The sequence below is a fragment of the Bufo bufo genome, chromosome 2 (assembly GCF_905171765.1).
Source record: "Bufo bufo chromosome 2, aBufBuf1.1, whole genome shotgun sequence".
Classification (NCBI taxonomy): Eukaryota; Metazoa; Chordata; class Amphibia; order Anura; family Bufonidae; genus Bufo; species Bufo bufo.
In genome coordinates this window covers 23263071-23279823 of record NC_053390.1, presented here as the reverse complement: position 1 = coordinate 23279823, position 16753 = coordinate 23263071, and the positions used below count along the sequence as shown (strand labels likewise).

Here is a 16753-nt window from a genome sequence, read left to right as displayed (position 1 = left end):
CATGATAGTCATAAATTTGAGTCAAAATATTTCACCTTTTATTTATGAAAAAATCCTAAATTTACCCAAAAATTTGAAAAATTCGCAATTTTCTAAATTTAAATTTCTCTGCTTTTAAAACAGAAAGTGATACCTTATAAAATATTTATTACTTAACATTCCCCATATGTCTACTTTATGTTGGCATCATTTTGGAAATGTCATATTTTTTTTTTTAGGACGTTAGAAGGCTTAGAACAGGGGTGTCAAACTCAAATTCATCGGGGGCCGCATCAGCAGTTTAGTCACCCTCAAAGGGCCGGAAAACTTACAGTTACTTGGCTTGGCCCCTTGGGGATCTCGGACGCCACTTCCACACTTTGGCCGGGGGCTCGGCGGAGCTGATGTTGTGTTTTATCCTAATGAGAAAGATTTCATAATAAGTATTTGAATAAGGGGCAGAGGGATAGCAGAGCAGGGAGAGGCTGGTGCTGCTACTAGGGGGTCATACCATGGGGGAGTAATAAAGCCCACCATAATGCCCCCCCCCTAGTAGAAATAATTCTCCTTATAATGTGACAGTGCAAAAAATACCCCCTTGTAATGCCCCCATTTAAGCTAATGTCCTCATAGTTCCCCCATAATGTGCCAGTATAAAATACCCCCATATAGTGCCCCTAGTAAATGACCCCATAGTGCTTCACACCCTCCTTCCTCCTAGTGCCCCCCATAATGTACCAGTATAAAATGCTCCAGTAGATGCCCTCAGTGTCCCCCATAATTTGCAAGTATAAAATACCCCTTCTTAGTGTCCCCCGTAGATGACCCCATAGTGTTCCTCTCCCACCTTCCCCATAGTACCCACCATGTGTCCCGGTATAAAATTGTACTGTACAGAGAGCCCATATAAAATACCCCTTCTTTGTGGCCTCAGTAGATGCCCCTATAGTGCCCCCAATCATGTGCCAGTATTAACAGCCCCCCCCCGTGCCAGTAATAATAGCCCCCTATGCCAGTAATAGCAGCCCCCAGTAATAACAGCCCCCAGTAATAACAGCCCCCAGTAATAAGGGCCCCTCTGTGCCAGTAATAAGAGCCCCTCTGTGCCAGTAATAACAGCCCCCAGTAATAAGAGCCCCTCTGTGCCAGTAATAACAGCCCCCGCCAGTAATAACAGCCCCCCCTTTGCCAGTAATAACAGCCCCCGCCAGTAATAACAGCCCCCCCTTTGCCAGTAATAACAGCCCCCCCTTTGCCAGTAATAACAGCCCCCCCCTTTGCCAGTAATAACAAACAGCCCCCCCTTTGCCAGTAATAACAGCCCCCGCCAGTAAAAGTATTGTACATAATAAAAATAATTAAAAAAAACACATACTTACCTCCATGTCAGTGATGCGATGCAGGCCTCTTCTGGCCTGTGTCCCACGCTGTATGGCTCAGGCAGCGCGATGACATCATCGCGCCGCCTGCGCCGGCCTCTGATAGGCTGCAGGCACTAGGCCGGCAGCCTATCAGAGGAAGGGAAAGGGACAAGCCTCTCCCTCCCCTACCGCAGCACAGGCAGGCATCTGTATCGCTGTCCTGAGGACGGCGATACAGATGACTGGAGATGAGCGCTTCCACAATGGAAGCGCTCATCTCCCTGTGCCCAGCCGCCGCTGCCAGCTCGCTCGCTGCGCGGGCCACATGACGAGGTCTGGCGGGACGGATTCGGCCCGCGGGCCTTGTGTTTGACACCCGTGGCTTAGAAGTTTAGAAGCAATTCTTCAAATTTTTAAGAAAATTGCCAAAACCCACTTTTTAAGGACCAGTTCAGGTCTGAAGTCACTTTGTGGGGCCTACATAGTGGATACCCCCATAAATGACCCCATTGTAGAAACTACACCCCTCAAGGTATTCAAAACCGATTTTACAAACTTTGTTAACCCTTTATGCGTTCCACAAGAATTAAAGGAAAATGGAGATCAAATTAAAAAAAATTCACTTTTTTGGCAGATTTTCCATTTTAATCCAATTTTTTCTTTAACACATCGATGGTTAACAGCCAAACAAAACTCAATATTTATTACCCAGATTCTCCGGTTTACAGAAACACCCCACATGTGGTCATAAACTGCTGTATGGGCACACGGCAGGGCGCAGAAGAAAAGGAGCGCCACATGGTTTTTAGATGCCATGTCCCATTTGAAGCCCCCTGATGCACCCTTACAGTAGAAACTCCCAAGAAGTGACCCCATTTTGGGGATAAGGTGCCCAGTTTTATTAGTACTATTTTTGGGTACATATGATTTTTTGATCATTCATTATAACACTTTATGGGGCAAGGTGACCAAAAAATTGGTTGTTTTAGCAGTTTCTATTTATTTATTTTTTACAGCGTTCACCTGAGGGGTTCAGTCAAGTGACATTTTTATAGAGCAGATTGTTACGGACGTGGCGATACCTAATATGTATACTTTTTCTCATTTATTAAAGTTTTACACAATAATAGCATTTTTGAAACAAAAAAATTATGTTTTAATGTGTCCATGTTCTGAGAGCTATAGTTTTTTTTATTTTTTGAGAGATTTTCTTATGTAGGGGCTCATTTTTTGCGGGATGAGGTGACGGTTTTATTGGTACCATTTTGTGGGACATACGCGTTTTTGATCACTTGGTGTTGCACCTTTTGTGATGTAAGGTGACAAAAATTGCTTGTTTTGACACATTTTTTTTTTATTTTTTTATTTTTTTTACGGTGTTCACCCGAGGGGTTAGGTCATGTGATATTTTTATAGAGCTGGTTTGTACGGACGCGGCAATACCAAATATGTCTATTTTAATATGTCTTTTTTTAATTTTATTTTACACTTTTCGTCCCCCATAAGGTCATACAAGACCTCTGGGGGACATTTGCTTCACTTTTTCTTTTTTTTTTCACTGTTGATTTCTCCTGTAACTGGGGCTGACATAGTAGCCCCAGTTACAGTGGAAATGCACCCCTAGAGAGGCTGTACAGCATAATTCTGCGCTGTACAGCCTCAGAGCAGGGCTGATCGAGGTCTCTGAGAGACCTCACACAGCTCCTGCACTCTCCGGTCCCGGCGGTCACAAGTTTTTTAAATTCGGTCATTTCTGGGTGGTGTCTTTTATGTAAGCCCCTCAAAGTCACTTCAGAACTGTAATGTTCTTAAAAAAAAAAGTGTGTTTTGGAATTTTTCTAGAAAATGCTAAACCTTCTTCTACTAAAAAATTAAATAAATTTACATTTACAAAATGATGGCAACATAAGGTGGACATATGGGGAATGTTAATAACTATATCATAAGGTATCACTAAGAAAATATGCTTCTCCTCCATTACATGTCACTGCACACATGTGTACACACTGCACATGACGGCTCTTACCCTGTGATATAAGAGGCTGGTGCTCCTCCATTACATGTCACTGCACACACGTGTATACACTGCACATGACGGGTCTTACCCTGTGATATAAGAGGCTGGTGCTCCTCCATTACATGTCACTGCACACACGTGTATACACTGCACATGACGGCTCTTACCTTGTGATATAAGAGGCTGGTGCTCCTCCATTACATGTCACTGCACACACGTGTATACACTGCACATGACGGCTCTTACCTTGTGGTATAAGAGGCTGGTGCTCCTCCATTACATGTCACTGCACACACGTGTACACACTGCACATGACGGCTCTTACCTTGTGATATAAGAGGCTGGTGCTCCTCCATTACATGTCACTGCACACACGTGTATACACTGCACATGACGGGTCTTACCTTGTGATATAAGAGGCTGGTGCTCCTCCATTACATGTCACCGCACACACGTGTATACACTGCAGATGACGGCTCTTACCCTGTGATATAAGAGGCTGGTGCTCCTCCATTACATGTCACTGCACACACGTGTATACACTGCACATGACGGCTCTTACCTTGTGATATAAGAGGCTGGTGCTCCTCCATTACATGTCACTGCACAGACGTGTATACACTGCACATGACGGCTCTTACCCTGTGATATAAGAGGCTGGTGCTCCTCCATTACATATCACTGCACACACGTGTATACACTGCACATGACGGCTCTTACCTTGTGATATAAGAGGCTGGTGCTCCTCCATTACATGTCACTGCACACACGTGTACACACTGCACATGACGGCTCTTACCCTGTGATATAAGAGGCTGGTGCTTCTCCATTACATGTCACTGCACACACGTGTATACACTGCACATGACGGCTCTTACCCTGTGATATAAGAGGCTGGTGCTCCTCCATTACATGTCACTGCACACACATGTATACACTGCACATGACGGCTCTTACCTTGTGATATAAGAGGCTGGTGCTCCTCCATTACATGTCACTGCACACACGTGTATACACTGCACATGACGGGTCTTACCTTGTGATAAAGGAGGCTGGTGCTCCTCCATTACATGTCACTGCACACACGTGTATACACTGCACATGACGGCTCTTACCTTGTGATATAAGAGGCTGGTGCTCCTCCATTACATGTCACTGCACACACGTGTATACACTGCACATGACGGCTCTTACCTTGTGATATAAGAGGCTGGTGCTCCTCCATTACATGTCACTGCACACACATGTATACACTGCACATGACGGCTCTTACCTTGTGATATAAGAGGCTGGTGCTCCTCCATTACATGTCACTGCAAAGACGTGTATACACTGCACATGACGGCTCTTACCCTGTGATATAAGAGGCTGGTGCTCCTCCATTACATGTCACTGCACACACATGTATACACTGCACATGACGGCTCTTACCTTGTGATATAAGAGGCTGGTGCTCCTCCATTACATGTCACTGCACAGACGTGTATACACTGCACATGACGGCTCTTACCTTGTGATATAAGAGGCTGGTGCTCCTCCATTACATGTCACTGCACACACGTGTATACACTGCACATGACGGCTCTTACCTTGTGATATAAGAGGCTGGTGCTCCTCCATTACATGTCACTGCACACACGTGTATACACTGCACATGACGGGTCTTACCTTGTGATATAAGAGGCTGGTGCTCCTCCATTACATGTCACTGCACAGACGTGTATACACTGCACATGACGGCTCTTACCTTGTGATATAAGAGGCTGGTGCTCCTCCATTACATGTCACTGCACACACGTGTATACACTGCACATGACGGCTCTTACCTTGTGATATAAGAGGCTGGTGCTCCTCCATTACATGTCAGCGCACACACGTGTATACACTGCACATGACGGCTCTTACCTTGTGATATAAGAGGCTGGTGCTCCTCCATTACATGTCACTGCACAGACGTGTATACACTGCACATGACGGCTCTTACCTTGTGATATAAGAGGCTGGTGCTCCTCCATTACATGTCACTGCACACACGTGTATACACTGCACATGACGGGTCTTACCTTGTGATATAAGAGGCTGGTGCTCCTCCATTATATGTCACTGCACACACGTGTATACACTGCACATGACGGCTCTTACCTTGTGATATAAGAGGCTGGTGCTCCTCTATTACATGTCACTGCACACGCGTGTATACACTGCACATGACGGCTCTTACCTTGTGATATAAGAGGCTGGTGCTCCTCCATTACATGTCACTGCACACACGTGTATACACTGCACATGACGGCTCTTACCCTGTGATATAAGAGGCTGGTGCTCCTCCATCATGACCTCCTTGTACAGATCCTTGTGTCCTTCTATATACTCCCACTCCTCCATGGAGAAATAGACAGTGACATCCTGACACCTTATAGGAACCTGACAACACAATGACACCGTCATCATCCAGACCCCTCCAGCAGCTCCATCATCTTGTGGGTGAGCTCTAGGATCTTCTGCTCATGTATCAGGGGGGGAGGCTCTGTGATGGGGTGAGGGGTCCTGCTCCGCCCTCCTGACTCCTGGAGATGGATGATGGGAGTCACACAGTCCCCCGATGTCTTCTTCACTATTGTGTTCTCCTGTGGATGGAGAGAGACACTGTTATTTTTATTGATGACTATCCTCAGCCTTCTCTTCATTGTTTACCTGCTCGCCGTCAAAATCGCAGCGGTGAGCGGTGTAATTATAAGAATGGAGTCGCCATTCACTTCTATAGGACGGCACGTTCCTATTCAAGTGAATATTGCAGCGTCTTCCCATAGTAGTGAAGGGGACGGCTGTAATTACACTTCTCACCCATGTTTTGTGACAGTGAACAGGTAAACTATGAAGGGAAGGCTGCGCTGGCACTGAGCGCGCCTTCTCCTCAACCAGCTGATCGGCGGGGGTGCCGGGTGTCGGACTCCCAAGGCGCGGTTACTTATGGTTAAGGAGCCCATCCACGCCCCCTGTGAAGGAGCCCAGCACCGTCTGCATCCAGGAATCTCCTCCTTGCTCACAAAGTTACAGTGCCATAATCTCGCGATGCGCGAGCTAGCGCATGCGCAGTTCATTCACTGAGGCTGATGCCGGCAAAGGGAACTAACACTTTGCCGGCACTGTGCATGCGCTAGCTCACGCATCGCGAGATTACGGCACTGTAGGTGCTGGGCTCCTTAACCGTAAGTAACCGCGCCTTGGGCACCTTACTTGGATAATTTACATATCTATAAAATCATTTTTTAAACGAAATAAAACCACACAGAGCTATGGGACAGGTATATTGCGGACATGCTAGCGGAGATCTATCCCTGCATGTCCGCAGCTCTATAGGGTAAAACTAGATGAGAGATTCCCTTTAAGAGTCCCTGTTCTGTGTCCATACATGGAGTGAGGGCCTATGAAGGAGGTATCCCCAAGAGATGTCAGTATGCTTGGGGATACCCTTGTGTGTATAACTTTTATTTAAATAAAATATATATACACTGCTCAAAAAAATAAAGGGAACACTTAAACAACACAATGTAACTCCAAGTCAATCACACTTCTGTGAAATCAAACTGTCCACTTAGGAAGCAACACTGAGTGACAATCAATTTCACATTCTGTTGTGCAAATGGGATAGACAACAGGTGAAAATTATAGGCAATTAGCAAGACACCCCCAATAAAGGAGTGGTTCTGCAGGTGGTGACCACAGACCACTTCTCAGTTCCTATGCTTCCTGGCTGATGTTTTGGTCACTTTTGAATGCTGGCGGTGCTTTCACTCTAGTGGTAGCATGAGACGGAGTCTACAACCCACACAAGTGGCTCAGGTAGTGCAGCTTATCCAGGATGGCACATCAATGCGAGCTGTGGCAAGAAGGTTTGCTGTGTCTGTCAGCGTAGTGTCCAGAGCATGGAGGCGCTACCAGGAGACAGGCCAGTACATCAGGAGACGTGGAGGAGGCCGTAGGAGGGCAACAACCCAGCAGCAGGACCGCTACCTCCGCCTTTGTGCAAGGAGGAACAAGAGGAGCACTGCCAGAGCCCTGCAAAATGACCTCCAGCAGGCCACAAATGTGCATGTGTCTGCTCAAACGTTCAGAAACAGACTCCATGAGGGTGATATGAGGGCCCGAAGTCCACAGGTGGGGGTTGTGCTTACAGCCCAACATCGTGCAGGACGTTTGGCATTTGCTAGAAAACACCAAGATTCGCCACTGGCGCCCTGTGCTCTTCACAGATGAAAGCAGGTTCACACTGAGCACATGTGACAGACATGACAGAGTCTGGAGACGCCGTGGAGAACGTTCTGCTGCCTGCAACATCCTCCAGCATGACCGGTTTGGCATTGGGTCAGTAATGGTGTGGGGTGGCATTTCTTTGGAGGGCCACACAGCCCTCCATGTGCTCGCCAGAGGTAGCCTGACTGCCATTAGGTACCGAGATGAGATCCTCAGACCCCTTGTGAGACCATATGCTGGTGCGGTTGGCCCTGGGTTCCTTCTAATGCAAAACAATGCTAGACCTCATGTGGCTGGAGTGTGTCAGCAGTTCCTGCAAGACGAAGGCATTGATGCTATGGACTGGCCCGCCCGTTCCCCAGACCTGAATCCAATTGAGCACATCTGGGACATCATGTCTCACTCTATCCACCAACGTCACGTTGCACCACAGACTGTCCAGGAGTTGGCAGATGCTTTAGTCCAGGTCTGGGAGGAGATCCCTCAGGAGACCGTCCGCCACCTCATCAGGAGCATGCACAGGCGTTGTAGAGAGGTCATACAGGCACGTGGAGGCGACACACACTACTGAGCCTCATTTTGACTTGTTTTAAGGACATTACATCAAAGTTGGATCAGCCTGTAGTGTGTTTTTCCACTTTAATTTTGAGTGTGACTCCAAATCCAGACCTCCATGGGTTGAAAAATTTGATTTCCATTTTTTTATTTTTGTGTGATTTTGTTGTCAGCACATTCAACTATGTAAAGAACAAAGTATTTAAGAAGAATATTTAATTAATTCAGATCTAGGATGTGTTATTTTTGTGTTCCCTTTATTTTTTTGAGCAGTGTATATTTTCTACAGGGTTTTGAACCTATGACCATCTGCATGGAAGGCGGAGATGCTAACTGCTCAGCACTGATGTATGAGAGATAATCTCTGGCTAAAATCCCTGGTAGAATTTCCCCATGTGTTAGGTATTTATATATGGCAGAAGTATCATTTTATTTTTAGTAATTGCAAAACATTTATGGGACATAATAATGGCATAAAAGCCGTCCTTAGTCCTTAGGCCACCTGTACACGAGTCCAGGAGAACACATAAGATCTGCACAAATTTCCATGAGGATTTTTGTGCGTTTCTGCACCAAAGTGTTCAATTTCTAGTTCCCGGCCCTTCCCTCCTGGGTACAACGTGCCTACTTACCTTCTCATGGCTCCTACAACATGACTATTGGTCACTGGTCACATGACACATCACTTACCATACTGGGGGCTGATCTTCAGGTTCTTCGTCACTTGGAAGGTCTGGAGGCCGTTCTCCAGGACCCTGGACTCTTCCTATCACTTCCTATTATGGATTCTCCTTCCCGATGTCTGACTTGTTACAGAATCCAATAAAAAAATCTAGAAAAGTTTACCTCTCCGCTCAGCAGGGAGATGATCTCCAAGGTGAGGTCTAATATTCTTCTGCTGATCTCCTTCCTGTCCATCCTTGGTGGCTCATTCAGGAGAAGGCTCGTATTGCTGGTTTTCTTCATGACGTCTACAAAAAACAGGAATAAAGGTTAATCAGTGAGTCCCATGTCCCCGATAATGAGGCCGAGAAAAAGTACAACTCATCCCGCAAAACTCAGACCCTCATAAAGCTGCACTGACGGGAAAAGCCCGGAGCTCCGGGTGTATCTAAGCTCCTGTCAGTGCAGTGTGTATCTAAGGCTACTTTCACACTAGCGTTTTTCTTTTCCGGCATAGAGTTCCGTCCTAGGGGCTCTATACCGGAAAACAACTGATCAGTTTTATCCTAATGCATTCTGAATGGAGAGTAATCCGTTCAGGATGCATCAGGATGTCTTCAGTTCAGTCATTTTGACTGATCAGGCAAAAGAGAAAACCGCAGCATGCTACGGTTTTATTGCCGGCGAAAAAAACTGAAGACTTGCCTGAATGCTGGATCCGTTCAAAATACCAGGATGCCGGATCCGTCCTTCCGGTCTGCGCATGCGCAGACCTTTAAAAATGAGAAAAATATAAATACCGGATCTGTTTTGCCTGATGGCGTTTGCATACAGTTTGGCGGTTCAGGCAACGGAACTGCCTGCCGGAATCAAACAACGCAAGTGTGAAAGTACCCTAATCCGTTCAGGATGCATCAGGATGTCTTCAGTTCAGTCATTTTGACTGATCAGGCAAAAGATAAAACCGTAGCATGCTACGGTTTTATCTCCGGTGAAAAAAACAGCATTTTTTTCCCCATAGGAATGTATTAGTGCCGGATCCGGCATTCAAAATACCGGAGTGCCGGATCCGTCCTTGCGGTCTGCGCATGCACAGACCGGTAAAAATTTGAAAAAAGATACAAGACGGATCCGTTCTTGCAATGCATTTGTGAGACGGATCCGCATCCGGATGCGTCTCACAAATGCTTTCAGTCACATGTAGATCGGCGGATCCGGCAGGCAGTTCCGACGATGGTACTACCCGCCGGATCACACTGCCGCAAGTGTGAAAGTAGCCTAAGCTGACCTCACCTGCAGGCGGCTGGAGTGGCTGGTAACAATAAGACGGAGGGCAGCGATCTGCTTTGAATCTGCCACATGGCAAAAGTTAAAGGACCTGTGATGATGTCACCATCATAGAAACATAGAATGTGTCGGCAGATAAGAACCATTTGGCCCATCCAGTCTGCCCAATATACTAAATACTATGGATAGCCCCTGGCCCTATCTTATATGAAGGATGGCCTTATGCCTATCCCATGCATGCTTAAACTCCTCCACTATTTGCAGCTACCACTTCTGCAGGAAGGCTATTCCATGCATCCACTACTCTCTCAGTAAAGTAATACTTCCTGATATTACTTTTAAACCTTTGCCCCTCTAATTTAAAACTATGTCCTCTTGTGGTAGTTTTTCTTCTTTTAAATATTCTCTTCTCTTTTACCTTGTTGATTCCCTTTATGTATTTAGCAGTTTCTATCATATCCCCTCTGTCTCGTCTTTCTTCCAAGCTATACAGGGAGTGCAGAATTATTAGGCAAGTTGTATTTTTGAGGATTAATTTTATTATTGAACAACAACCATGTTCTCAATGAACCCAAAAAACTCATTAATATCAAAGCTGAATATTTTTGGAAGTAGTTTTTAGTTTGTTTTTAGTTTTAGCTATTTTAGGGGGATATCTGTGTGTGCAGGTGACTATTACTGTGCATAATTATTAGGCAACTTAACAAAAAACAAATACTTATTTCAATTATTTATTTTTACCAGTGAAACCAATATAACATCTCAACATTCACAAATATACATTTCTGACATTCAAAAACAAAACAAAAACAAATCAGTGACCAATATAGCCACCTTTCTTTGCAAGGACACTCAAAAGCCTGCCATCCATGGATTCTGTCAGTGTTTTGATCTGTTCACCATCAACATTGCGTGTAGCAGCAACCACAGCCTCCCAGACACTGTTCAGAGAGGTGTACTGTTTTCCCTCCTTGTAAATCTCACATTTGATGATGGACCACAGGTTCTCAATGGGGTTCAGATCAGGTGAACAAGGAGGCCATGTCATTAGATTTTCTTCTTTTATACCCTTTCTTGCCAGCCGCGCTGTGGAGTACTTGGACGCGTGTGATGGAGCATTGTCCTGCATGAAAATCATGTTTTTCTTGAAGGATGCAGACTTCTTCCTGTACCACTGCTTGAAGAAGGTGTCTTCAAGAAACTGGCAGTAGGACTGGGAGTTGAGCTTGACTCCATCCTCAACCCGAAAAGGCCCCACAAGCTCATCTTTGATGATACCAGCCCAAACCAGTACTCCACCTCCACCTTGCTGGCGTCTGAGTCGGACTGGAGCTCTCTGCCCTTTACCAATCCAGCCACGGGCCCATCCATCTGGCCCATCAAGACTCACTCTCATTTCATCAGTCCATAAAACCTTAGAAAAATCAGTCTTGAGATATTTCTTGGCCCAGTCTTGACGTTTCAGCTTGTGTGTCTTGTTCAGTGGTGGTCGTCTTTCAGCCTTTCTTACCTTGGCCATGTCTCTGAGTATTGCACACCTTGTGCTTTTGGGCACTCCAGTGATGTTGCAGCTCTGAAATATGGCCAAACTGGTGGCAAGTGGCATCTTGGCAGCTGCACGCTTGACTTTTCTCAGTTCATGGGCAGTTATTTTGCGCCTTGGTTTTTCCACACGCTTCTTGCGACCCTGTTGACTATTTTAAATGAAACGCTTGATTGTTCGATGATCACGCTTCAGAAGCTTTGCAATTTTAGGAGTGCTGCATCCCTCTGCAAGATATCTCACTATTTTTGACTTTTCTGAGTCTGTCAAGTCCTTCTTTTGACCGATTTTTCCAAAGGAAAGGAAGTTGCCTAATAATTATGCACACCTGATATAGGGTGTTGATGTCATTAGACCACACCCCTTCTCATTACAGAGATGCACATCACCTAATATGCTTAATTGGTAGTAGGCTTTCGAGCCTATACAGCTTGGAGTAAGACAACATGCATAAAGAGGATGATGTGGTCAAAATACTCATTTGCCTAATAATTCTGCACGCAGTGTACATGTTAAGGTCCTTTAATATTTCCTGGTAAGTTTTATCCTGCAATCCATGTACTAGTTTAGTAGCTCTTCTCTGAACTCTCTCCAAAGTATCAATATCCTTCTGGAGATATGGTCTCCAGTACTGCGCACAATACTCCAAGTGAGGTCTCACTAGTGCTCTGTAGAGCGGCATGAGCGCCTCCCTCTTTCTACTGGTAATGCCTCTCCCTATACACCCAAGCATTCTGCTAGCATTTCCTGCTGCTCTATGACATTGTCTGCCTACCTTTAAGTCTTCTGAAATAATGATCCCTAAATCCCTTTCCTCAGATACTGAGGTTAGGACTGTATCACTGATTGTATATTCTGCTCTTGGGTTTTTACGCCCCACGTGCATTATCTTGCACTTATCAACATTAAATTTTAGTTGCCAGATTTTTGACCATTCCTCTAGTTTTCCTAAATCCTTTTCCATTTGGTGTATCCCTCCAGGAACATCAACCCTGTTACAAATCTTTGTGTCATCAGCAAAAAGACACACCTTACCATCGAGGCCTTCTGCAATTTCGCTGATAAAGATATTAAACAATATGGGTCCCAGAACAGATCCCTCAGGTACCCCACTGGTAACAAGACCATGGTCTGAATATACTCCATTGACTACAACCCCCTGTTGTCTGTCCCTCAGCCACTGCCTAATCCATTCAACAATATGGGAGTCCAAGCCCAAAGACTGCACTTTATTGATAAGCCTTCTATGTGGGACAGTATCAAAAGCCTTACTAAAGTCTAGATAAGCGATGTCTACTGCACCTCCTCCATCAATTATTTTAGTCACCCAATCAAAAAAATCAATAAGATTAGTTTGACATGATCTCCCTGAAGTAAACCCATGCTGTTTTTCATCTTTCAATCCATGGGATTTTAGATGTTCCACAATCCTCTCCTTAAGTATGGTTTCCATTAATATCCCCACTATATATGTCAGGCTTACTGGCCTATAGTTGCCCGATTCATGTGACCAAAGAATGTGGGGGCGGGGCTCAGCACTGGAGAGAATATGGGACTGGGCTGTTTCAGAGCAGCGTGTGCAGGGAGGGAGTCAGACTCCGTCTGTGACTGTGATCCTCGCCTTGCAGGACCTACTGGATCATACTGACATAGAGCTAGGGGTAGAGTTCTGTAGCAGTTAGGTCCTGCAGAGGCACACAGCATTATAAATCAGTATACCGCCCTGCTCTCCTGCAAGACGAGCAGTGTCCAGAGGAGAGGGCCACAGTCACACATGGAGCCTGATACCCTCCTTACAGATTCTGGTCTGAAATAGCCCTAAGATGAGAAGTGTGTTATGAGTCTGTAGCTGTCTAGCACATAGTCAAAGAGGACTCTATGAGCCTACAGCTGTCTAACATATAGTCCTAGAGGACACTTGCAGTCTACAGCTGTCTAGCACATAACCATAGAGGACTCTTGGGGAATATAGCTGTCTATCACATAACCATAAAGAACCCTTGGGGTCTACATCTGTCTAGCACATAATCATAGAAGAGTCTTGGTGTCTACGGCTGTCTAGCACATAGAGGACTCTTGGGATCTACTTCTGTCTAGCACATAGTCAAAGAGGACTCTTGGAGTCTACAGCTGTCTAGCACATAGTCATAGAGGACTCTTGAGGTCTAAAGCTGTCTAGCACATATTCATAGAGGACTCTTTGGGTCTACAGGTGTCTAGCACATAGCCATAGAGGACTATTGATTCCGACAAGAGGTCAAACTTGACGGACAGGTCGCCCAAGGATTACGGGACACTGGGGCTACCATTACACTGGTACAGAGGCACTTGGTTCCAGCCCATAAGCGTACGGACCAACCCGTAGTTGCTCGAGTGGCTGGGGGAGCCGTATTTCGCCTACCTACTGCACATGCTCACCTAGACTGGGGAGCCGGATCCGGTGTAGTACAAGTTGGCATAATGGATACCTTACCTGCAGAAGTCCTTCTGGTCAACGATTTGGGCCCCCTCACTTCTGCCTACGTTCTCACCTCTACAGCAGCTGCACACCCCGTGACGACCAGGGCCCAAGGTAGAATGGAACGGACCAGTTCATCAACTCTGGAGACCCAGATGCTTCAATGTTAGGACTGGGGGCAGTTCTGAGTGTGCTGTTCCTTTCTTATTGAATTCCTGCACTGCATTATTATCTCTCTTTACTATGTTGTTTCAATATATTGTTATCTGCTGGCCGGAATTCGTATGCTGCACGCCTTGTTCGTTGTCTATAAAGTTTTATCTCTGGGCGTGGTTTTAGCAGCCTTGGGCCTGGTCACTTCCTGTAGCCTTTTTCAGTGCTGCATTCCTTTGTGGCTGGAGACACACACCTCGGCTTGTGAAGGCATCAGTTTTTGACCAGCAGTAGCCTCAGCAAAGACATCCACTTGACAGCATCTACTGCATTCCTGTATTGCATCTCCGTATGTCACTGCTCTGGATCAAATAAACCCACGTTTGATTGCATCCTCATGTCTACGTCTGGATCCATCTAACCTGAGCATCTGCCGGTCCGGTCTGCTCCACTGCTTGGATACGAAGGTAGGACAGTCACAAAGTCATTATCAGTTACACCTTCATTCGCCTTCATGTGGGGACAGAACAGTCAAAAACTGCCTTAAATCCTTATACCCAGTCAATATCAGTCTGAATGTCCAATGCCCAGCTACAGGTTCCCTCAGAGTCCAGTGCCACACTCAGGAACCTCCCCTGCAACAGGCCCACTCCCAGCAAATCTGCCCAGCAACAGTGCATATCCCATAAGCCTAAGGGGAAGCACGGCGTGTCCGCAGTAGATATACTCTCGCCTGGAAGTCCTCCACTACTCGCCAAGCCACTTTCTACATCCTATGTTAAAACTTGCCCGCTTGATATAAGAACTGTTCACACACGCGGGGCCTCCCTCAAACAAAAACCCTGCAATTCACTCAAAACACTTTGGGAACCTCATCGGGGTGCCTCATCTGAGCCGCACTGCAATTTTCAGCCCCCAATTCAAAAGTTCATTTTCTTAAAGAGACAGCGCACCTTAAATCAAAATGGCCGAAAAGGACCTCGTACAGTTCCCCGGTGATGAAACAAAGCAAATGCAACCTGATACTGATCATTATGAAGAGCTGGAGGTAGAACCCACACTTCCAGCAGACCAAGTCACGCGACCAAGGCGCTCTCTCAAACCAACTATAACGATCCCAGAAAACTATCACACCATGAAAGATGAGCTATGTGACAACCTGGAAGAGCTATGGGAACGAGTTTCCTCCCTCATATCAGAACTTAAGTCCTCCTCAGGCGATGCCACCAGCTTACAAGTTACCATCGGGCGGCTGAACGCAGCCCATGAAAGATACAAGAGACTGTCCACAAGGTATATAACCTTTCTAAAAGACTCTAATATAGAAGAAGCCCCGTCAGAATTGTGCAAGGCAGAATCAATAGACAGACAAAGAGACGCCATGGTGCTGGATGCTAAAGATAAAGTGGAACTCCGCATCTCTCATTTGCAAGAAACTAGATTACACAGATCGCATTCATCCAAACATTCCTCGCGGTCCTATAGATAATCATGCTCTAGAAGCTCCACCCTGAGCGACAGATTACTAGAGGCCCGCATAAATGCAGAGCAATACAAAGTGAGGCGTTCCTTCGTCGAAAAAGAAGTCCTTGTGAGGGCAGAAGCACAGACGGCGGCGGCCAAGAGGGCAGAAGCGGAGGCAGAAGCCAAGAGGGCAGAAGCGGAGGCAGAAGCCAAGAGGGCAGAAGCGGAGGCAGAAGCCAAGAGGGCAGAAGCGGGGGCAGAAGCGGAGGCAGAAGCCAAGAGGGCAGAAGCGGAGGCAGAAGCCAAGAGGGCAGAAGCGGAGGCAGAAGCCAAGAGGGCAGAAGCGGAGGCAGAAGCCAAGAGGGCAGAAGCAGAAGCCAAGAGGGCAGAAGCAGAGGCAGAAGCCAAGAGGGCAGAAGCGGAGGCAGAAGCCAAGAGGGCAGAAGCGGAAGCAGAGGCTCGAATAAAGATCCTTGAATCACAGAGGGAAGAGGAAATCGCATTAGCAAAAGTAAGACTACTTGAGCAAGCATTGAGCCAAGGCTTTGATTCAGTCTGCTTACCGCCAGAGGAGATAGACGATCCAGTTGATCGCACCAGCGACTATGTACTGAAACAGTTATCTGCACCACCCCCAGTGTGCAGTACTGTCCAAGCAAACACTGAAACCTCCAAGTCAACTCTACCTGCAGTGGCAGCGATACCCACAGCACCAGAGCAACCCAATAACAGTCGCCCAGACGCGCCCTCTCAAGGGCAGTTATTACAGCAAGATGGCTACCAGGTGTTTCCTGGCCTACCTCCACAGCTTAAGCAGCAGTCATCAAAACCTACAGAGGCTAAACCACAGCTCAACCCTGCAGCAACATCATTCTACCCGGAAGCATCTCACCCTTTCACGCCACGCAGCCTATACGCCCCAGGGGCATCACAAGTTGTCATGGCAACAAGCAGTGAGAAATCAGATATGTCTGAGTTTGCCAGGTTTATGGTGAGCAGAGAGCTAATTAACACCAGTC

At 46.4% G+C, this 16753-nt stretch overlaps 1 protein-coding gene and 1 long non-coding RNA gene across 3 annotated transcripts in view; one reads left to right on the top strand and one right to left on the bottom strand.

The window, feature by feature from the left end:
* Window positions 1-16753, top strand: part of LOC120991124 (zinc finger protein 585A-like) — a 2129672-nt gene that overhangs the window by 2075457 nt on the left and 37462 nt on the right. The gene's annotated exons all lie outside the window — the stretch shown is intronic.
* LOC120991176 overlaps window positions 1-16753 on the bottom strand; it is a 42311-nt gene that overhangs the window by 9829 nt on the left and 15729 nt on the right. The window contains exons 1-2 of one of the 2 annotated variants that reach the window (XR_005776518.1): window positions 10123-10202; window positions 9013-9137 (exon numbers count right to left, since the gene is read on the bottom strand). This is a non-coding gene — a long non-coding RNA (uncharacterized LOC120991176). Of the gene's footprint in view, window positions 1-9012; window positions 9138-10122; window positions 10203-16753 lie in introns of those variants that run through there. The other variant, XR_005776517.1, reaches the window with a different exon arrangement.